The sequence below is a fragment of the Protopterus annectens genome, chromosome 14.part0 (assembly GCF_019279795.1).
Source record: "Protopterus annectens isolate FY-2018-M chromosome 14.part0, PAN1.0, whole genome shotgun sequence".
Classification (NCBI taxonomy): Eukaryota; Metazoa; Chordata; order Ceratodontiformes; family Protopteridae; genus Protopterus; species Protopterus annectens.
Window position 1 is genome coordinate 440,880,435 of NC_056748.1, and position 23,530 is coordinate 440,903,964.

Sequence of the window (23,530 nt, forward strand, 5' to 3'; positions counted from 1 at the left end):
TGGGAATTGTACCTTTTTGGTATGTCCTTTACTCTGTTATATAATGTTCCTTCTTCTTTTGAAAGAAAAATGAATATGAGACACTAATATTTAACATAAGGATTAGGTTTGTACCAACCACTGCCTCCCAGTTCATTGTACAAATTTATTTCGACAGAGTGGTTGGTAAAAGGCAGAATAAGTGATTTCCTAAAGCATGTATTGGTTGAGTCATGTTGGTGCTCAATGTTATTAGTACTATAAACAACACCTCCCAACAAGATAGGTATAAACCTACACTGTCTTTCATTAAGACCTCATCCCCAACCATATTAATAAGTGTTTTCGGATAATCCCATCTGAAAAACATGTTCTCTAAAGTTTTTAGCTTGTGATAAAATTTTAATTAAATGGAGGTCATCCTGTAAACCTTCACCATCTGTCCCTTCACAATCCCTTTTTCCTGGTTTTAGGGATGATGACTGTGGAAGTCTAAATAGGAGTTGGAGAAGGTGGATTTCTGATAAACAATGGATTCAAAATATTGGTCTAAGGTATTCTTGTAGATTGTAACATCCAAGTAATTCACAAAATCACTGATGTAATGATAGGAAAAAAATGAAAAATTCTATTTTTAGAGTTACAAAAAAAGCACATTTTCACATTCTGTTTCCACAGAATATAAACTTCTTCTAAAAATACAAACATTTGAGTATCAAAATTAGGTTCTATTCTCAAGACTTCATTAAACCAGTCTAAGCCTACTAAGTGGGGAATACATGTAAATAGATCTGTAACATCAACAGTGAAAAAAATAACATCACTGTAAAAATCACATTTTTAAAAATACTTTAAAAGAGCCAAGAATCTTTTAAACACATGGAGTTCGTCAGCAAAAAAATAAATTCAGTTTGTAGTCTATAAATGAAGCAAAGGTTTCTGTTTCTGATTTCCCAGAAACTGTTCTAGGTCTTAGGGGGTGAGTATTTTATACTTTGTCCAACTTAAGGATCCCAGATATTGCTGGCATCACTGGTTTGCTTGCTTACATATATTTAAACAACTTAGGACTAATATGACCCTCCATTTGCAACTTGTTCATACAAGAATCAATGTGCCCATATGCAATATGAACTTCATTTCTCAAAACCAATTCAGATTTACTATTGACCATCAGGATATTAGATACTTTACAAAGATAGTCATTTTAGTCCATAAACATAATGTCCCAACACTTATCTAATTTCAATATTTAGTCCTATCCTGGCACAAAGTATTAAGAAGAAAGTTTTTTCTTTTGTTAGATTATAAAACTGATGTTTTCACTTACCATATGCCAAAGATCTGAAACTGAATTCATAGAGTTGCACAAAGATAGCCAACTGTGGATTCAGGGGTGGACAATAACTGTGGACTGAAAGTACTTCTACATATGTGGACCCAGCTAGTGTTAATAGGGTCCTTCATGCAATGTTCTGATGTAATTAAATTGAGGTTTTTCTTCCTCACAAAGAAGTTTAACTTCTGTATCAGATCCACCACACCGAGTCTTGCTGCAGGGGCAAAGGCGATTCCTTTAAGAAATAAATTGAAGGAGGTACGAGTTACTCAAAGCTCACTGTTGTAAATTTTGAAACTAATATTCTCAAGGACAATGGTGTATTCACACCTCTATCTTCTTCTTCTTCATCAACCAGTTCCCTTCTTCCTCACTTTGATATCTGCCCCCTCCTACTGGTCATATATGAGCGCTGCTGGTCTAGGTGGGATCTGTTGGCTGTTAACCTCTCCAATCTCCTTAAAGGGGGCATTTAAAAAAAAATCACTGCTATTCTAATCTAATACAATGTCAGCAGTAGATGTAACAGTTCCAGAGTACTCATTGAATGGATGCTGTTAAGTGAACCATGGCTGTCGTCTTGGAGCTAAGAACAGGGTAGAAATTCTGTTTAACATAGCCATTGTTGTCCCAGAAAATTTTCTTCTGCTTCTTACCAGAGATTGCCTCACAATGATGGTTGGCACCTCTGAAAATATTATAAAACTCTTGCTTCCTGAACTCAAATGAAAGATCAGATATTGTAGTATTATCTAATTTATTAATATCAGTGGAGAATAATTCCATCTTCCTGACACTGAGTTGTAGTAGAATGTTAATAATTTCAAACCCAGTTCTATGATGGAAGTAAGTCAGTTCTGGATATAATGGCAATTCAAAAATCAAAAACAGAGCCAGCACAGAGTGGTATCTTGAAAACAAATTTAATATGGCAACAGATCGGTTTCAGCAAAAATTACATAGCCTTCTTCAGTGTTACAAAACTTCCACAAATAGCCATATTATAAATTAAATAGTAAATTGGCAAGAAAAACTGATTGGTTGGTCACAATTGCTCATTAAGCCCTGGGGGGGAATAACCCACCCAGTTTAATTATCCATTTTCTTTCTTTCTGATTTAATATACTGTGCCAATCAACCTTATTCCCTTTGTTACCAATAATCACATCAATAGTAATAAATCTAAAGTTAGCTGTTGGATGGTTCAAAACATGTCTGTACAAGGCACTATTCAATTTTTTTTTTAATATCACTCAAATTTTCACTGTTACGAAATTTAGCTGGTCTCGAGGTCTGTCCCACATAAAATGCCAAACACGAGCAAGTATCTAGATAGATAACCCATTCACTAGAACAATTAGCAAAAATTTGATATCAAAAACCATGCCAGTATTTCTGCTTGTAAATTGTTTTGTTTTACCTACCCGGATACAGTGGACACAATGCCCACATGGAAAACACCCATGGAGATAATCCCCCATCAAGGTGGTTTGGCGCTGTAACTAGAGATCAGAGGAACCAGTTTTATAATGGTTAAAAAAGGAACCCAATGTTCTGCCCCTCCTGTAACCAAAGGGGCATTTATCCAGTAACATATTGGCAAGCCTCACATCCCCCATCAAAATATTCCAGTTTTGTTGGATAACTTGCAAAAGTTCTGTGTGTTACACCCATAAATAGTTATAAATTTGATGTGTTGATCCGACAAGTTCACCCTGTCCTTATATCTCATAAGATCCTTTCTGTCCACAGAAGACACTTTCCTGCAAGCCATGGTGATAGTACCAGACTTATATCCTCGAGCCCTGAATCTACCTACCAGATCCCTTCTATAGTGTTCATACTTCTTGGAATCAGAGCAAATACACATGATTCACATAAATTGGGACTTAAGGATGTTGCGTATAATATGAGGAGGATGATGACTGGAAGCATGCAACAAGGGGTTATACTACGGAAATTTCCAATACACCTGTGTATCCAATGTATGATCAGGATTCCTATTAATCAGGACATCCAAAAAAGTAATCTGATTCAAATCATAGTTTCAGGTAAAATGAATACCCCATTTGTTGCTGTTGATATAATCCAAAAATTCATTTAAGTATGCAACATCCGCTTTCCATACTAACCAACAGTCATCCAAATAACAGCGTCAAATATCGATTTCAGCCAAGTACAAATTATGTAGGGGATCGTAAATCAATTGTTCCTCTATATATGCCATAAAAAGATCTGCATATATAGGGGCAAATGATGCCCCCATAGCTGTCCCCTGTGTTTGCCAAAAGCAACAATCCTTATAGTAGAATACATTTTTGGTTAGTACATGTTCAGTTAGCCCAATAAGGAATGTATTGAATCCAGGCAGGTAAAGTTCTGATACAGTTAACCAATGTTCCAGAGCTAACAGACCTGCCCAATGAGGTTTGTTGGTATAAAGGGCAGAAACGTCAAGAGTACATAACAGCCAACCTGGCTCAATTTGGGTGTCCTCCAGGATCTGGAGGAACTCTGTTGTTTCCTGAATACGGGCCCTAACATATCCAATTAGTGGGTGAAGATATTGTGTCAGAAATGCTGACAATGGCTCCATAAGGGAGCCCCTACCAGAGACAGTAGGCCTGCCAGGGGGATCCTGTAGTTATTTATGAACCTTTGGTAACAAATACAGATGTTGGGGTTTAGGATCACTCACCATCAAATGTTTATAAATGGTGGTTTTATAATCCTGTCTTCTACAGCCAAGTTCAAATAGTGGTCAATCTGTTTTTTAAAAGAACCCATAAGGTCCAAAGACATGAGTGTATAGTGCTGTCTATTGTTCAGTTGTCTCATGGCTTTGAGGTCATACATGACCCAGTCCATGACCACAACAGCACCCCCCTTTTCAGCTGGTATAATAAACAAATTTTTGTTAGACTTGAGTTGAATAAGGGCCTGTTGTTGGATCTTTGAGAGATTATGTGGCTTAGGTACTGTATCCGAGTGATGGAGGTTTGGATCTTTGTGTGCCCTGTGAAGAAAAAGGTGAACAGTAGGAGTCATCGGAGGCATAAAAATAGACTTATGAAAATGAATGAGCCATTATCAGACTCATTGTTATGTTGGTCAAAAAACAATTTCAAGTTCAAAGTTCAACAAAAGGAATACACATCATCAGCAAAAACATCTTCGGGTACAAAAAATGCAGGGACAGAATTCAATCCTTTATTCAACAAATTGACTTCAGTTGGAATGAGAATGTGAGAGAAGATATTAAGGACATTATTGAATTCAATTACTTGTTGGTCATGATTTGTAGCAGTGTCACCACATCGGATATTCTTGTGGTGTTTCCGCCCTTCCCCGTGTCTCCTAATCCTAAAGGGGTTTCAGAGTTACTACATTTAGGTGTAGGTAATGTTGTGATCAGTGGTGCTTCAGAATCTGTCATAGAGGATGAATCATCCCCTGAAGTCCCTCCAAAAGGTGACGAGGTTTTCTTTAATATCGACCTTGGTCATTTTCACTTATTAGGTTTGGACCCAGTGTTAGCAAATCTGACACTCTTCTGGGGTCCAAATGGTCTCCCCCGATCATAATCAACTTGATCTCTAGTAAACTTATGTATTTTCCTGTCTCTGATTTGTCCCTCTAAAGTCAATAATTCCTGACTCAGCTATTGGAGACAGGTTTGATAACAAGTCTGCCCTTCATATTGTTTGATGTCCTCATACAATTTAGTAACCTCTACCATGTTAGAATCAATACATATATTGTAGTAGGCCGCTAAGGCCTCTACAAATCCCATGGAGGCTTGTTGTTGCACAGATGACCATTGTTGATCCAATTCCTGGTCAGTGTCCAACACCAATGGCTGTATTTGGACCCGAAATCCTCTAGGACAGATATTACTGGCTGTGTAAGCCTTAAACAGCCGAAGGTGCCATACATTGGTACACATGGCCTTCATAATTTTAGACAATTTAGAAAAAACATCATTACAGGTCGGTGTGGGCTTGGTCCTATCCAAGGAATCCCTGGAGTCCCTATTCCCTAAACCAAAGATACCAATGTCATCCCGGTCAGAGGACAAACCTCTGAGAAGTTGACCCAAATTCATATCCATCTACTATTATGAGAGACAGCTGTAGCCAACTGGTATAAAATAAAATGATTTGGAACCGGGAATGACCGGACCAACAGCAAGTGTGTAATGAATAAACCAATGAGCCCCTGGATCTCAGTAATAGGACAAAGGGTATACAAAATATTTGTAAGGATTTCACCAACTCCTGGAGGGCACAAAACTGGTCCTGAATGAAAAATAGAAAATCATGTTAGAAGAAGTGAATCCAATGGGAGACTAAATAATATAAAGCACTAACCCGAGGAACAATAATAGCCCCTACTCATAATGGGCATAAGTCCCAAGTAATAAATCCAAGTAATACAATAATGTAAACCAAAAGAGAATGGTGGTGCTACGTACCCCTAAAAACTCGGTCCATAGAATGGAAACATAAAAGGAGGACAATAACAGCAACCAACCAAGAAAATTAAATCAAACACATCATAATATTAAGTAGTGCTATGTGCCTCGGAAAAAAATAGTGTTGGTTGACCAATACATGTAAGAAAGTAAATACAATCAGATTGACCCGATTGGCCACCAAACCAACAACGTTTGTGGCCCAAACATAAAAAGCCACAATAGGTTATTCCAATGGTCTACCATAAACAAATCCAAAAGTTGTCAGTATCTGACTATAGATGTGTCCAGGTGAATGCGTGAAAAAGCTTGTATATCAAAAGTCTTAAACACCATCACACAGTTGCTGTCAATGTTATACCCAGAACCAACTGCCCTAAAAAACTGAGTAACAATATGAGTGATAATTAACTAGTTGTAGTGATCCAAACCTGTATATAGGTATTAGAACCATGAAAAGATGAAAATACTAAAGCGCCTAGGCATATAAGTAAATGGTGACAGGATCAACCTACATGACCAATAATATGATAAATGGAGAAACAATGAAACATTAGTACAATTATTATACAGGCTTAATAACCAAAAACAATTGTGCCTGTCCCATATAATGATTAAACAGCCAAAATAGTATTATTAAAGAATCCACAAACCAGGAAGTCCAAAAGGTGTAGTCTTCTGTGGACAGAAAGGATCTTATGAGATATAAGGACAGAGTGAACTCATTGGATCAACACATCAGATTTATAACAACTTATGGGAGTAACACACAGAACTTTTTGCAGGTTATCTAACAAAATTGGAATATTTTGATGGGGAATGTGAGGCTTGCCAGTATGTTACTGGATAAATGCCCCTTTGGTTACAGGAGGGGCAGAGCATTGGGTTCCTTTTTTAACCATTATAAAACTGGTCCATCTGATGTCTAGTTACAGCACCAAACCACCTTGATGGGGGATTACCTCCATGGGTGTTTTCCATGTGGGCATTGTGTCCACTGTATCCGGGTAGATAAAACAAAACAATTTACTAGCAAAAATACGGGCATGGTTTTTGATATCAAATTTTTTGCTAATTGTTCTAGTGAATGGGTTATCTATCTAGCCACCTGCTCGTGTTCTGCATTTTATGTGGGACACACCTCAAGATGAGCTAAGTTGCGTATCAGTGAACATGTGAGTGATATTAAAAATAAAAAGGCGAATAGTGCCTTGTACAGACATTTTTTGAACCATCCAACAGCTAACTTTAGATTTATTATTATTGATATAATTATTGCTAACAAAGGGAATACGGTTGGTTGGCACAGTATATTAAATCAGAAAGAAAGAAAATGGATAATTAAACTGGGTGAGTTATTCCCCCCAGGGCTTAATGAGCAATTGTGATCAACCAATCAGTTTTTCTTGCCAATTTACTATTTAATTTATAATATGGCTATTTGTGGAAGTTTTGTAACACTGAAGAAGGCTATGCAATTTTTGCCAAAACCGGTCTGTTGCCATATTAAATTTGTTTTGAACATACCACTCTGTGTTGGCTCTTTTTTTTTGCTATTACATTAGCTTGTGTAGCTATGCACTTGCCGTACTTGCTGAGGGCAGCTTGTCATGTATAATGGCAATTCCTCAGTAATGCCATTTGGGTAATTTCTATAGTCACAGTTCCTTGAAGAGCATCTGTTCTTTAAACTCTCCTTAATAAATGGGTGTTGTCAGGTTGTCAGATTTTAATTTTCTAATCTTTTTTTATACATATTTAGTTGTAACAAGTTATCTGTTGCATTTGTGCAAATACTAAGAGTATCCAGAACAGGAGTTTTATTGACCCAGTCACCAAATTATCTGGCAGATTTATAAATGTGGCAGCTAAACAGTATGCAACTTTTGTGCCAATTTGAAAGTCAAAACTTTCTTTTAAAAAAGCTATCCATTAACAGAACGGTCTCACCAAGTGCAACCCACAGTTTTGTAATCACCAGTCTAAATTAGTTTCTGCTGTTTTACTGTGCTTCTTATTCTGAAAAACAAAACAAAACTTTATATATCTTTGTGAGAGGAGAGTTATGCTGGATAACAAAACACGACATTCTAGATCTAGAGTTAATATAAGCAAGTCAATAAATAAAACTCTTAATTTCCTATGCTATTAAAATAATAATAGTAAGTGTGCTGATTTTCCAATTTGAATTTACTTCTGCAGTGTTATAACAATATTTTTAATTAATATACACATGTTTTCAATGCAATTACCACTTAAATTCATTCTTTTTTTCAGGTAAATGGCAGACAAGGTGTTGTACCGATATCCTTTCTGGAAGAAGTCGAATTTGGGTTGCCAAAGACAGCAAGAAGAAAAGGAGTAAGTGGTTTAATTTATTTTCATTTTTATTTGGTGTTGACATGATTTATTCATTTACTCTTAGCAATGAAGTGGTGTAACTTTGTAACAAAATTATTTACTTGCATGACCTTCATTTTTCTTTAGATAGATAGATAGATAGATAGATAGATAGATAGATAGATAGATAGATAGATAGATAGATAGAGTGACACCAGGGTAGTGACAGTTAAAAATTTGTTGCATTTATTTCTCCATTACTTCATACCGTTAGCCCATTTGGAAAAGCAATATGTGTGCTTCTTGTGTAGTTTCTTAGGCAGGACTTAAGTGTTTGTATACAATTAAATCACACACGAGTTAGGATATGGGGAAAACCAAGGGCCAAAACACGGTCACAAAATGCTTCAGAGGAACTGGTGGCCACAACTGTAACATAAAAAAAACACCTGAACAATTGACAAATGTATCCTGTTTACTGCTAGTTAGCCTTTCTTCTGTAGTGTGGGAGGGAAGTGTATAATTTGTAATTTGATGTATTGTAATTACACCTGTTTTTAAACGGGAACAGATTGATGAGTAGAGATGAATATATTGGGAACTGAAATTAGTGTACAGCCAGTTACTTTTTCATTAGATCACAATTCTGTCTTCTAAAGTATTTTACTAACTTAGAATAGTTAGGGCCAACATTTCTTCAGTAAGAGACAGTGTGTTTATTTATCTGTAGATCAGATTATTCTTTAAATATTCCCACTGTACACCTGGTTGTTATTTTAATATTCCCTGTGTGCTGTTTTGACCTCTGTATGTTTAATCTGCATCAGCACTGGTTCAGTAAAGTTGTATTTATTCATTTTAGCTCTTGTGGCTGCTATTTATTTATTTATGCATTGTAGTTATTATACAAGAATATGTTATTATTGTATAGAATTGTAGGTTGGCAACATTTTGGTATCCACCTCAAGCATCCAGACTGCTGGATCAAATTGTGGGTTATATATTACTTTTAATAATTTGCGTTTAGCTAAATCAGGAGTGGTCAGGTAACTGGTGTTTCACCTCTAGTCATAGAGTGGTAGCACTACTACTACCATGCCAGGAAGATAGCAGTGGAAAACTGAAGGATTGTGTCAGCCTTCCCCCGGGATTGTTGTGTGTGTGTGTGTGTGTGTGTGTGTGTGTGTGTGTGTGTGTGTGTGTGTGTGTGTGTGTGTGTGTGTGTGTGCGTGCGTGCGTGTGTGTGTGTGTGTGTGTGTGTGTGTGTGTGTGTGTGTGTGTGTGTGTGTGCGAAAATAATACTTTGAAAGGCACTCACCAAGGATAACTGGAAGACACCATGGTTCTTAAAGAGAGTGGCAAGAAAGTCTCCAAAGACTCAACTTGCAAGTGGACAGTGTTTAGTTCTCAGAGTGGGATGCTGGAAGCTCATACCATAACAGCAGTGCATATTCTCTCTGTGCTCTTCAGGTCAGGATGTGTTTTGTTACCTGGTTACTGAATCAGTCTTGTGTGTGTACTTTTCCTTTTTTAACATTAACTCATTGCTTCTACAAGGGTAACATCATCAGAAAGCAGAGTTCTTGTCTATCCTGTTACAGTATACTCAATTTTTATAGCTCATTTTTACAGGAGACTTCCCTATACTTTTCAGACTAATATACTAGTCAGGTTTTTCAAAGTTTAATTTCTGAAATCCTGCTACTCATGCATACCTAAAACTAAGACAACAATGAGTTATTTAGGAACTGACATGATTTTTAAGCATCTACAATGAAATGGTCAAAATAGAATGTGCAGAACTAGAATTATTAAGGAGTGTTGCAAACATTATGAAAAATGTGAGATATTTTACATGTTTACATTAGTGAAGAAATGAAATATGACACTTATCAAGTTGGGAGTGGTTTATGCAATCAGAGGGTATTAGAAAAAGTGACATTAAAACATGATGGGTAATGTGAAGACATTATGTTATATAAATGCTTTTTGGTAAAACAGGTGTAAACAATTATTAGGTATATTTTTATAATGCATTAATTTCATAAATGCTGCATGACTTACAGGTGAACAAATGGTGCCATCTAATAAAAAGCATTAAACACACAATGTTGCCACATATGCTTACTGTCTAACACGCATGCTTTTGCAGATTAATATTGTTTTGAAATATTATACTATTATATGCCTAATTTGTATAGATTCTACAGGATCACAAAACACCAGTATATTACCCCATCTTATTTATAATTGAAAAACTCTCAAACAGGTGAGCAGTTCTCCTTTCATGTCTTACATCGATTTTGCACACTTAACAGTAATATAGCCTTTTGTTTTACTATAACACTAGTAGATCTGGGAAAATAAAATACCATTTTGTCTCCAAAGTCTGCAATAAAAATCAGCATCTACAGACAGTCCTTTGATACTAACACCAATGCGTAACCCATTCTTTACAGAAGAGGGTTTGTGTTGTATATTTTACATAATTTATCAGATATTACAGAATTTATGAAGTGTGTTTTCAGTAGAGGATTTTGCAGAAAATCTGTCATGAAGCTGTGGTTTCTTGGTTTATAAGACTTATAGAAACAAGGCAATTAATTAGCCTACTGATGTTTAGGACTGAATGAGTTAATGAGTTGGATAACAGTGGTGTGAGCTGACAGACCACCTGTATGATGATCAGCAGACCTATCTGTGGCAGTGGACTAGATCAGAGGATCAATAGTCCAAATCTCTCACATACCTGAGAGGTATACTCATTAACAATGGTGGGATTCACACACCTAAAGTGCCAGCCTGGTCTTCACATGCAGATGGTAAGTGATTCCATCTGTCATATTTTGGATGTGGAAGTGGAAGACTGGAATTGAACTTCTCTATTATAAAGTAACCTTGCTACCAAAACTATGTGTACCCTCTCAACTACACAGAAAAACATGCAGAGATTTAATTTTCCACAGCAGTTACTTTATTTTTAGTCAGACTACTTTAGAAGCTCTTCTGACAATGATTCTAAAATGTCAGTGTTATAGCTGTCTAAGAAGTGTAAAGACAAAGGAATCCAGCATGTCAGTATGTCCAAAGAGGAGATGATGTCATCTCTGTGCGCAGCTAGAGTGTGGCCTGGAGACTGCCTAGCAGGAGTTGTGGGTGTGCAAAAGGCAGACATGGGACTGTATGTTACATTCCAGGAGATTCTCAAAAGTCCAGCTGGAATTACAGAAACAGGCACTTGAGAAGAAGCATCTGGAAATCAGAATAAATCCAATGAAAAAAACTCCAGAGGCACACCACGACAAATGGAGATGACCTGATGAAAATCTGTTTATTTACACAAAGAGCACAGAACAATGGCCAGTAAGCACTTTCACGTTTCTCTGAATGCTTCTTAAGACTTAAAAAGTACTCCTTCTGTAGTTTATTTGCATATGCTTTCAATATGCATTGTTATGTGATGACACACTTCATTCTTCAGTATTGTAAGCATTACTAGGCAGAGATGATTTAATTGATTTTTGATTACTGCATTAATTAATGATGTAATGGGATGATTTTGATTGGTGCAAGCTGGTTAAACCTGCCTTTATATTGAGGTACTATAGAAGGAGCACTTTTCAAGTCTGAAGAAGCATTCAGAGAAACGTGAAAGTGCTTACTGGGCATTGTTCTGTGCTCTTTGTGTGAAGAAACAGGTTTTCATCAGGTTGGCTCTGTTTGTCGTGGTGTGCCTCTGGAGTTTTTTTCATTGGATTTGCTCTTTTGCTTATCAGGTGCACTTTATCCAGAGCTGTGTTCTGTTTGCCTTGGAAATCAGAATAGCTGAGAGAATGCAACTGCTGAAGGTGCACTGAAGGCCTGCACAAGCCAAGGAGTAGGGTTGCCAGCTGTTGGGTTTTTGTCCGGACTGTCCGGTTTTCTGACAAATTGTCCGGTTACAAATTTCATTCAAAACCAGAAACATGAAGTCCAGGTTTTGTGCCACTGCCATGGTCTCGTTTCTCCCGCACCATCTTTAGTTTCTCTCTCTCTCTCTCTCCCCTCCTTATTGCCTCCGGTCCCAGTGCGTTTTTTGGCTATAATTAGAGCCATTACCTGACTCCGGACTGTCCAGAAATAAGGGACACTGTCCGGAAAATGGCAACTGCCTTTTCTTGTCTGGAAAAAATAAAATCTTTTCATTTCATTAAAAAAATACTTTTTTTTAACTGTGTTCTACTTTAAGAATACCCTTTGCTTCTGGTCGCATGCACAGACACAGAAGAAGCCAAAATTGTTTACATGACGTCTTCATCTTCCGCATGGTGGAATTTGAATTCCAGTCTCCAGAAGATGTTTGGACTTTGCAGCGGACCATAACAATGAATGGTTGGACAAAATCAGAGAGGTAGGTGTGTGTGTGAGGCTGCCGCTACTGTGAAAAGGAGAGCAACTGAAATGTAATTAACTTAAAGTGAAGTTTTTTTTTTTTTATAATTTGATCATGCAGAGCAGAAGCCAGGAAATATTGTATGGTATCTTGTACAGTCTCATTGTATTGCATTGCATTTCTAGTTTACACAAAGCTTCAGGGCTAAATTCTTCCGTAACAACAAGTAAGTGACAAGATGCTTCTTTCATATGAGCTTTAGTAAGGACTTCTCTAGCCAATACTGAGAGCATGTTGCTGTTGCTGTCCTAAGCATTCATTTCCAAAAGAAAATAATAACGCTATAAAAGACAGAGCTGCAGTCTATCTGCCTGCTTCAGATAACAAAAGGCCAGACGGTTCTTCCAGCAGACTTTTATTGATACTACAAATACCAAGAAATTGCTTCATTTTGTGTGACTAAGTACTAGTAAAATAAAACATGAAATGATACCTATTGTTTGTCTTTTTATGCGATTATTGCAATTCCTTTATAAAATTATGTTGCTTAAAGTTGTTGAATGTGGTTAAAATATTTTAGAATGACAAAATAGGGCAAACTTACCTGTTGTCATAGTATCTCACCTGTTAATATTACTAACGTGCCTTTTGATATAATGCTCTATAATCGAGGGTCAGCTGTGGTTAATTGTTATTTGTGACATACAGAGCTGAGATTGGTAATAGCAAAGGTGTGTAAATTGATGACCCTGCTAGTTTTTTGACCATCCACTAGGCATAGGTTCATTTTTCAAAAGGTGGAAGACCAGTTGTGTCATTATGTATTGTTTTATCCTAAACAAGTATTTTCAAACCATGCTATACATTTTCAGGTCTGTGTGTTGATCTAAAATATGATTGTTGTTAAAACTGTGTCATTTCTTTGAACATTTTACAATGTTATCATCCTAAACTTGAGAAAACAATGTGCAATACTGTTTCGGTGAATGTGAGATTTAAAGGCAGAGTAGTTTTAATGCTAAGTCTGTTTTCATTGAGACTGTATTGCTTTGTTTAGCAAATGTGTAGCAGTGGCTTGTGCTATAAAAGTTGAAATAAATGTTTTAAAATTAAATCCAAATATCTGTAATCACTGTAGAAGTAAAGCAGAAGACAGTATACACACTGAAAGTTTTGAACAGTGTTTATGGCAACTGGGGAGAAATCGGCTGAAAGCAGGCATCCGGAACAGAAAAAGAGGCCATTCCCATCAGCTGACATCACAGTGATGTCACATAATGAGTGGAGCATGAATGGGAGAGGGGGTGGGAATGAGTGGAGTTATGGGTGATGCGAGGGGCGTGACCTTAGTCTGGTTTTAGCCACAAAGAAAGCTGGCAACCCTACCAAGGAGAGACAGAGAAAAAGAAGTAGTGACAGCATTAGAGAAAGATAAGCGCCACACACCAGGGGCATGGGAATCGTAGGGAGGGCAAAACCATTCTCTACAAGCCCAGGTCAGTACAAATCTTTTCCCTCAGTATTAAGAAGATTTTAAAAGTTTTATCTGATTTCTTGAATGGGTGTATAATCAGCACCAAGATGACCAGGAACAGTGGGTGAGGTTTTTAACTCTTTCGCCCAATTTATGCAGCTTCCAAACTTTATGATGTTGATTGTTTAAACTACACTAATGTTAAAAAGTAGCATGTTTTAAGCTAACTCCTGAAATGTAAAGGAAGAAGTTCAGAGAGCATAGAACAAAGGCAGATGACTTACTTTACAAGAGGGAGGCAGCCAAGAAGGCTCCTAATAATCAAAGTAAGTTGAGTCCATATACTGGTACAAATGTTTATTGTACAGGGAAAGGATCTCCTGGAGAAAAGCTACAGGGAAAAGTAATACAGTAGCTGGTAGCACCCAGAGCTTAATGACAGGCACTTCTGACCATAGCCCATGATATTGCTTTCGCAGGCCATATGAACATAAAGCTTATTATAAATAAATCAATAAAAAAACAGATTATGAAGATTTTTTATTGTCAAGAAATTGCAAAGGAGACTCTCAAAATCCCATAGGACCTGTAACTAGTACCAGAATGTTGGCAAGGTAAGAGACAAAGCAAAGGCTTCTTTGATGCCTTTGCCTTTTATTGAGGAACTGTTTCAGAAGGAAGCTATGAATATAGTGGGATGTCTGAATATCCCAAGTTCCACAGGTAAGAAATAATACCACAAGATATCCAAACATAGTGACTCTGCCATCCATGGAAATAGAGAAGGTGACAAACGCTGTGCTAGTCATTTTCAGCAGGATATGTTTTCCTATAGAAATACTAGTAGACTGAAGTGTTAACCTCATGTCAGGCCTGCTGGCCTGTTTGTGGAAGCAGTATGGGGTAAAACATTTAATGGCTATCCCATACCATCCACAGACCAATAATCAAGTAAAGAGGATAAACTATATACTGAAGACCATGCTGAGGGTATTTGCAAGCAAATTCAAGATGCAGTGGAGCATGTACCTACCCCAACTCCTCTTTGCATACAGGGAAGTGCCCCCGGAATCCACAGTTTTTTTTTTTTTTTTTTTAGCTGCTAGATAATGACGATGTGGAGGGGGACTCTAGATTTAATTCATGATGAGTGGAAGGTGAGTGTGATTCTAACAAGGAGTCTATCATGGAATATGTCCTAAATTTCAGAACTAGGAATAGGGAGCACAAGGGGTGGCCCAGGAAAACCAGGTCAGAAAGTCCAGAGCCACAGATTATCCTGTTGGGTTGATGGTGCTTAGCCCTGTTAGAAACAATAAGCTGCAGTCAGCCTGGTAGGATCCTTCCACCACTGTCAAGAATGTGAGTGATGTTAACTATATGACAGAATTACTAGGCATGTGTCAGAAGCACAACTCTAACATGATCAAGCCCAATCATGACAGAGAGGCACTGGTGCTCAATATCTGCAGTAGTTTGCAATAGAAACCAGAGGGGTTCTCTTGGTATATCTCCTTGGTGAGATTTGATCTGACTACAAAGTGTATGAGATAGCCCTTTCCCAACAGCTATCTCCTACTCATGTACAAGAAATATGAATACCATTACAGTAATTTGACAATTTGTTTACTGATTAGCTATGGTGTACCCACCTGAAGGACCACATGGTAGAATCTGGACCCCATAGATGCATCAATCAAGTCCCTTACAAGACACCTGAAAGGGCCAGGCAAACTCTAAGTGAGGAACTGAAAGACATGCTGGAAATGGTGATAATCTGTGAGTTCAATAGTCCTTTGGCCTCACCAGTGGTGCTAGTGCCAAATAAAGATACCATTATGAAGTTCCATGTGTTGTATAGAAAACTAAGTAGTGGCAAAATGGGAGATACTTACCTCATGTCCAGGAGAGATGTAACCTTATATCATTTTGGAGGGAGGGGAGCTACGCATCTAAAAGCTATTGAATTGACCAAGGGTTACAAGTACCCTAAGACCTCCAGACCTGGAGAAGTCAACATTTATGACTCCACTTGGGTTATATGAGTTTACAAAAATGCGATTTGAAATTAAGAACAACCCAACAGCTTTCTGAAGTTGACAGACTGCATCCTAGCAAAAGCAGATTATGCCCCTGCTTATCTGGATGACATTGCCATCTACAGCCAATTATGGACAGAATATGTTTAGCATATCAGTGAGGTGCTGGGCAAACTGCAAAGGGCAAGTTGGGTATGGCAGTGTATCCTGTCTGGGTCATAGAATGGGTGGAGTGACAGAATGATTAGGCTAAAGCCTTTAAAGTTGAAGCTATTTAGGCACGGCGCATCCCTGCTGCCAAGAAACAGGTTAGGGTCAGTGAAGTACTATAGAAAGTTTGATCTCTGTTATGATAAGATACCTACTCACCTTGTAGACATTACCAGGAAAATAAACCAGATTGTGTTCCTCTTCTTCTGCATCAACTGGATCTCTAGAGTGGAGACACAAGGAGAAAAGTGTCATAAGTACACCATGTTTTTGAAATACACCAAACAGTAAAGTAGGTAGCAGTGATCCATACCATGTCCTAAAGCCTCCCATTTCTACCTCCCATGATGCCCCACCCTATTGAGATGCATCTCCTCATTAGCGAATTATAAAAGTGATCACATTACTATGTTTTTTGTGGTTTTACTTTTATTTTGAAGCTAAAACCGTTTACTATCACATACTCGAATCTACTCCGTTCGAATGCTAAGATGTCCAAATCACATGTTCGGAAATCTGAACACGGAACACAAAAAATGTCGAAGGCAGCATTTTAGTAAAGTCGAAATTTCGAAAATGTCAACTTTACAAAAATGCTGCACTTCTGGTCAACATTAACAAAAACTTTTGCAGGGGGACACCCCTCCCCCCACTTATATATACAAACTCCGAGATCGCACTACAGTGAGGGAAAGGGTACATTTCCTAATCCCCACTATAGTGCAATCTGCACCACAATGTCAAACCTTACAACGAATGCTCGCTGTTGTACAGTTCGACATTGTGGCATTCGTAATTTCAGTTCTGCCAAAGGCAGTTTCGCACAAATGTCAATCGTACGAAGTGCAATTGATAAAATGATTGTAAGCCAGCTGAAACATATCACACACACACACACACACACACACACACATATATAGTTATATATATGTGTATATATATATATATATATATATATATATATATATATATATATATATATGCATACATACAGTACATGAACATACATGTAATTATATTTATTTCATACTTACAGTACATCTCTGGACACTTTCTTTGTACTTCTCTTCCCACTCCTACAGCCCTTCAGGACAGTGTCAATTCATTTCTTCATAGTGGTGCCAACATTGCTCCATAGACTGTCAGATCTCTGTTGTCTTGGTAAGCATAAGGGCCAGGTCTTGCCAGGTATCTACTTTTTGAAGGGTGCATCATATTAACTCATAAGCTGCTACCTAAAGTGGGTGTGAAGGAGATTTAGAAAAATAAATATCTTAATTTCCTTCACACAACGTATAGGAGCCCTGTGTCTGTAAGTACTATCAGCTGTATCAGCCTTGCAGGATGCCAAATGCCAAATGGGATACCAAAATGGCAGTAATTCACATACATATGCACAGCTGTGAATCTCATGCCATGCAAACATTTGCTGCTCTGTTACACAGTCCTTCTGCATTAACTCATACACCCACCTTGAGAATTCAAGAATGTGATTCAGCTCTCTTGGCCATGCTTCTTATTGTGGCTGTGTTGTGTAAAAATGGAATTAAATGATTCATAGTCATGCATGGTATAATGCCTTATTTACCAATACAAATACAATCCTGAGAGGTGGGATATGGGGGAGTTAATGTAAGATCCTGATGGGTACCAGAAGTTAAAAACAGGCGTTCAGGAAGGAGATAAATAAGATGCTGAAGTTAATATTTTATTTCCTAAACTGGGTAGTATGATTTGATTTTACAATGATTTCAAAAAGCTTAACAGCATCTCTACATTTAGCAGCTACCCTAAACCTAAGACAGATGATCTGGTGCAGACGTTAGAGCAGGCTAGGTATCTGAACCTGACTACCCTAGATTTAACAAAAGGCTATTGGCAGATTTCCTTAACCAATGAGGCTAAGGAGAGGACAGCATTTTCTATGACTGATGAATTGTTTCAACATGCAGTCCTCCCATTCTGTCTTCATGGGGCTATGAGCACATTACAGAGGTTGGCTGATTAAGAGAGTACTAAATCATCACCAACCCTATTCTGCAGCCTTCCTAGATGACACTGCCATCCATTCAGAGGACTGTGATTATTATGGAAATAAGGTGCAAGCAGTATAATTAATTTGCTAAAAGAAGCTGGGCTCACCAATAACATTCCAAATTGTAAGCTCAAATTGCCCAAAAGGTGAAATACTTCTGGTATGTAATCAGGAGAGGAGAATAAAAGCCCAGAAAAAGAAGGTGGTGGCTGTTAGGCATTGGCCCATCCCACAGATCAAGAAACAAGTAGAGGCTTCTCTAGGACTTACTGTGTACAATAGGAAATTCATTCCTTAGTGTGCCTCTTAGATTCATAGATTAGTACTAGGCTAAATGCCCTTGTGGGCCATTTTACGCCTAGCCAATTACCCCATGTGAGAATCGAACCCTGCACCTTGTATCTTTAAGGTGAACACCTTAACCATTATGCCACTCTGTGTGCCTTCTTATGCTAGGCTGATCAAGGGGAGCTCACTGAGTGAGTGATTCAGGTGGAGACCAAATGCAGAATAAGCATTTCAAATGCTAAGATAAAGCATTTTTACAGAGCTAGTCCTGGAGTTCCCTAACTTCTGAAGGCCATTATTTGTGTGTATATATATATATATATATATATATATATATATATATATATATACATATATATATATATATATATATATGGATCTAGGACTGTTGCACGAAAGTTCAACAGTCTGAATCCACTGTTGAACGAAAGTTCAACAGTCTGAATCCACTATCACCGAACACACTTTAGCGAAAGCCCTATCACCGAAAAAGTGCTTTCGCTAAAGTGTGTTAAACAAAAATAACATTAAATTAACGTTTTTGTGGGGGGAGGCAAGCCCCCCTGCACCCCCCCACTTTAATATTCTCACACCGAGATCGCACTACAGTGGGAAAAAGAGAATTTTCCCTTATCCACACCATAGTATAACCTCTGCAACAGGCATACTTATGCGAAAGGGCTTCTTCGGTGAAAATCACTTTTTGCGTAATTATGCCCGGCCGTTAGTGATTCCGTGAAAATTTCATTTGGGGATCAGTACAGATCCTATATATATATATATATATATATATATATATATATATATATATATATATATATATATATATATATATATATATATATATGTATGTATGTATTTGTATATACGGATGCCTCATAGTTTGGCTGTGGGGGAAGTCCAAACTCAAAAGATATGCAATGGGGAGCATCTATTTTGCCACCTTAGCAAAAAACTGAGTAAGAAGAAAGCAAAATACTCCAGCACAGAAAGGGAATGCTTGGCTAACAAATAGGGTCCCTGCACTATTACTTGCTGGAGCACAAATTCACTCTGATCATTGATCATGGATCATCCCCTCCACCAATGGTTTTATCAGGAGAAGTAGGGGAATATGAAGATATGAATGTGGTCCCTAGCACCTACAGTCATTCTGTTTCTGGATCAAACATTATTCTAGTATTCACCAAAACAATGTGGGTAGACTGACTAGGGCTCAGCTCAGTCCAGTTGGCTTTTAAGTCCAGTTTTAAAAGACTATCAAAATGAAATGGGTATGTAGATAGATAGATAGATAGATAAATAGACAGACAGACAGATGAGTGCAAGCTGGTGGTGTCATCAGTAATCAAGTGTGGTGGTTCCACTGCCTGAATGCCCAATAGGTAAGGAAAACAGAGTGAAACAAGAGATTTATGATGAGCCAGTGATAAATTCTGAGTTTTTGGTTTAGAAACAGTGGGATAAAATAGATTTAATTGAAAGAATGGCTATAGCAGAAGAATGAGAACAATAAAGCAGTATGCCTGAGTTCTCAGGTGTGAAGTCAGCTAGTACCCTTGGTCTATTTAAGGCAAAGATAACTTCAAAATGCTATAAATGATTTGGAAGAAGCCAGAGGAATCGAAAATACTTGTTCATAGTTTTAATGCTAAGAGAGATTATCTAAGGCCAGAGCAATCCACTTTTAGACAGGTTTCTAGAGAAAGGTCCATATATGATACTGGAAGTCCTGGTAGCATAGAACCTGGAAGTTACTTGTACTGAAATGGAGAGATTTTGATAAGGAGAATTTTTATTTTCACCAGATGATGTATTGGTAGTGAGAGACTCTAACTTATCAAAACTGTTTCTTGTATTATCCTTGAACATTCACTTGCCTCTTCACTGGTTTTATATTCATGGAAAATGATTATTTTGTATTGGAGACTTTTGTCTTTAATAGGCTCACAAAAGAGTGCTAATTCTGAGAGATTACCAGCACTAAGATATCCTTTGCACCTGTGTGGAATACTGTAGCTAACACGACATACGAGCTGAACTGTTTATTTTCTGCAAGTCTTTTTTTGGTCGGCATTTTGAATTTGGTTATATTTCTGGCAAAGCTTGTTTCTACATTGTACTATTGAAACCTACTAAATTTGAAGAAACAGTGTATATTCACTGCCTGAAATTACACAGGGTGCACAACTTCACAAAAAAACAGGTTCACCATCACTGACATGCACCAAAGTGCCAAACACAAGTCACAGAAGATTGCCAAAGGAAAAACTACTAAAGGATGGGTGGCCAAGGTCAACACAACCAAGGTACATGGAAAAGTTCCTTAAATCACAGGTTAGAAGGGTTGAAACCACATTGGTTCCCACTAATGGTGTGGTGGTTAGTGCTGGCCTAACCCATCTTAAAAAGTGTCTCAGTGAGTCATAGACCAGGTTAGTAGTTTACACCTTTGGTTTGCTAACACAGTTGTTACACTAACAAATAGTCAAGGTGCACATTTATTTTTATAGTTACAACAAGAGTATGTCAGAAGGATTACATAAGAAGGAGTGGGTACATACCAAGCCCTGTCCTTCATGCCACAAGGGCACCTTTATATTATATCAAAAGAGATTTTGCATTCACAGGTGGAAGTTGTAATAGTTAACAGAAATGGCAAAGACTGGACAAGGACATCATTGGAGACTGGCAATGATGCATGGTTACATGGAGCTGTGTCACTGTCATAGGACACAGTGAGAATAGTGTCTGTTCCAATTGTTGGTGGGGGTGCAACATTTGACACCGGGTATACGAATTGCTAAAGAAAGTGGCCCCCTTGTAGAAGTATTGATTGAGCACAAACAGACACCAGTCCCTGTACCAGAGAAATCTCACGTAGCTGATAGCCACAGAAGTACCCCAGCTGTGGTCAGAACTCCAGCCTCAAATCTTGCAATGCTTCCTTGTTAGGCAAACCTCCAATGGTGAACAACACAGTGGTATCCAGCACCCAACATCATCAAATATCACAGTTGTCCCCGGAGCATGAGAAGCATTGTGTATTAATCTGCAAATTTCCAGGAGTATGATCCAGGGACAGTCTGCCGCCATGCAACACTTAAGGGAGCAGGTTTGCGTACTACATGATGCTCATGATGATGCTACCGAGTTATGTGAGGGCATGAAAACTAGACATAGTGAAGTGATATTTGAAGTCATGCTATCATAACACATGATGTAGCAATGAACACCAGCCTGTATTTAATTTCTAGTGCCATCATGTCTGACCAGATTGACAGTGTTGTCCATGGCATTGATAGGTATGTACACAGGTTGGCCATGTACAGGAGCCGTTGTAGGTAGCACAGTCAACAGCCATGTCTGGAGCTGTAAGAAGCCCTGGTACCTCTCTCCATGGGCAGCCATGATTACCTACCTCCAGGGCTAACACCCCTCACCAGTACATACCATCCATGTTCATACTACACAGTACCACATTAACCTTGCCACAGAAATGCATGATCCTAGTACCCTTTGACCAAAAAAGGTACAGTAGTCCAAGGTCATAAAGTAGATCCCCATCATAGTGGAGTCCTTAAAGTCTGCCCCATATCATTAGCAAAGAAGCATAAGAAGAGATGAATTTAGTAACACTGTATCTTGTAACAGGAGGACAAAATCTCTTGACTCCATCCACCCCACCCCCCCAGCAATCCCACCTTTCAGCTTCCTGCCCCAGTGACATGTGTTCCATGTCCATTTCCTATTGCCAATTTTATGAATCTGCTGTCATGTGCCAATGCCTTTAACCCATTTCCTCCACCCATTTGCTATAGACATTCTTGTGTCACTATGTCCACTGGTACCATGTGTAAATGATGACAACTGTAACCCCAACATCCTCCATCTCATAAGTTGTTGAGTTAATATGTGATGCACAGTGAAACCAAACTATGCACTGACCAAAAAGGATTGACAAGAGCACTGCATGCATCATGTTTACTGTTTTGCCACATACACATTATGACGCAAAGTTATTAACCAGATACTGCCATCTTGTCAGCACTGCCCTGTATTGTACTCATCACTACCTAAGTTGTCGCTTATCCTGCTGTAGTTGACTGCTATTAGTCTTTATTTTACTGCTGTTGCTTGTGAATGAGGTACCACAACCACATAGCTGGGATCTTAATCCTGCCTCTGTAGTATCATATTGTGGAACATGCCCCAGACTGCAAACATCCTGTTGGCTGCATCAGACAACTAAAGTAGAGAACCCCCAGATGTATCCAGACATCAAAAAACACTGCCATCAATAGCTTAAAAACATGTTATATGATGTTCTGGGTCTGGGGGTGAGCAGTGTTGTAATTCATCACTACAATGTTTTTGTGGTTGTATACAGAAATTATGAGCCAGGGTAAAAAGGAATAGCCAGCATGAGTTGCAAAATACAATGCAACATATATTTTTGGGAGAGGCATTATTGGGTAGATGCCAATGAGAAAGTGTATTGGTTGACTAAGAGACTAACAGAAGAGTTGCAATAGCAAAGAATAAGGCATCACAGACACTCAACCAGCTTCTGGAAAATGACTCAGTAGATGGCAAGGCAAAGACAGAAAGAGAAAGAAGATAGTCAGACACCCTTCATAAGGGATGCCAACATTAACCTGCTCACAAGTCCACGGGAAAACAAAGGTAGATGGAAGAAATATTTCCAGCAGATTCTGAATGAGCCATATAAGCTGCACTGCCCCAGTCTATGATGAAAGAAGAGGAGAAGCCCACCATAGAAGAAGTAAGAACAGCACTAAGGGAAATGAAGCCAGGGAAAGCTGCAGGTTCAGATGAGGCAGATATAATCAAGATGTTGGGTGGAATAGGAGAGAAATGGCTCCAGGGTACACACAGCAGTATGGAGAGAATAAGCATAGTAGAGCCAGTGTACAAGAATAAAGAGGATAGCCATAACTGTAGGCAGTACAGAGGTGT

At 38.2% G+C, this 23,530-nt stretch overlaps 1 long non-coding RNA gene across 1 annotated transcript in view; it reads left to right on the top strand.

Annotated features, from left to right (window-relative positions):
- The first annotated feature begins 8,099 nt into the window (after window positions 1-8,099).
- LOC122788793 overlaps window positions 8,100-23,530 on the top strand; it is a 260,979-nt gene continuing 245,548 nt past the window's right edge. The window contains exon 1 of the long non-coding RNA XR_006362735.1: window positions 8,100-8,153. This is a non-coding gene — a long non-coding RNA (uncharacterized LOC122788793). The remainder of the gene's footprint in view (window positions 8,154-23,530) is intronic.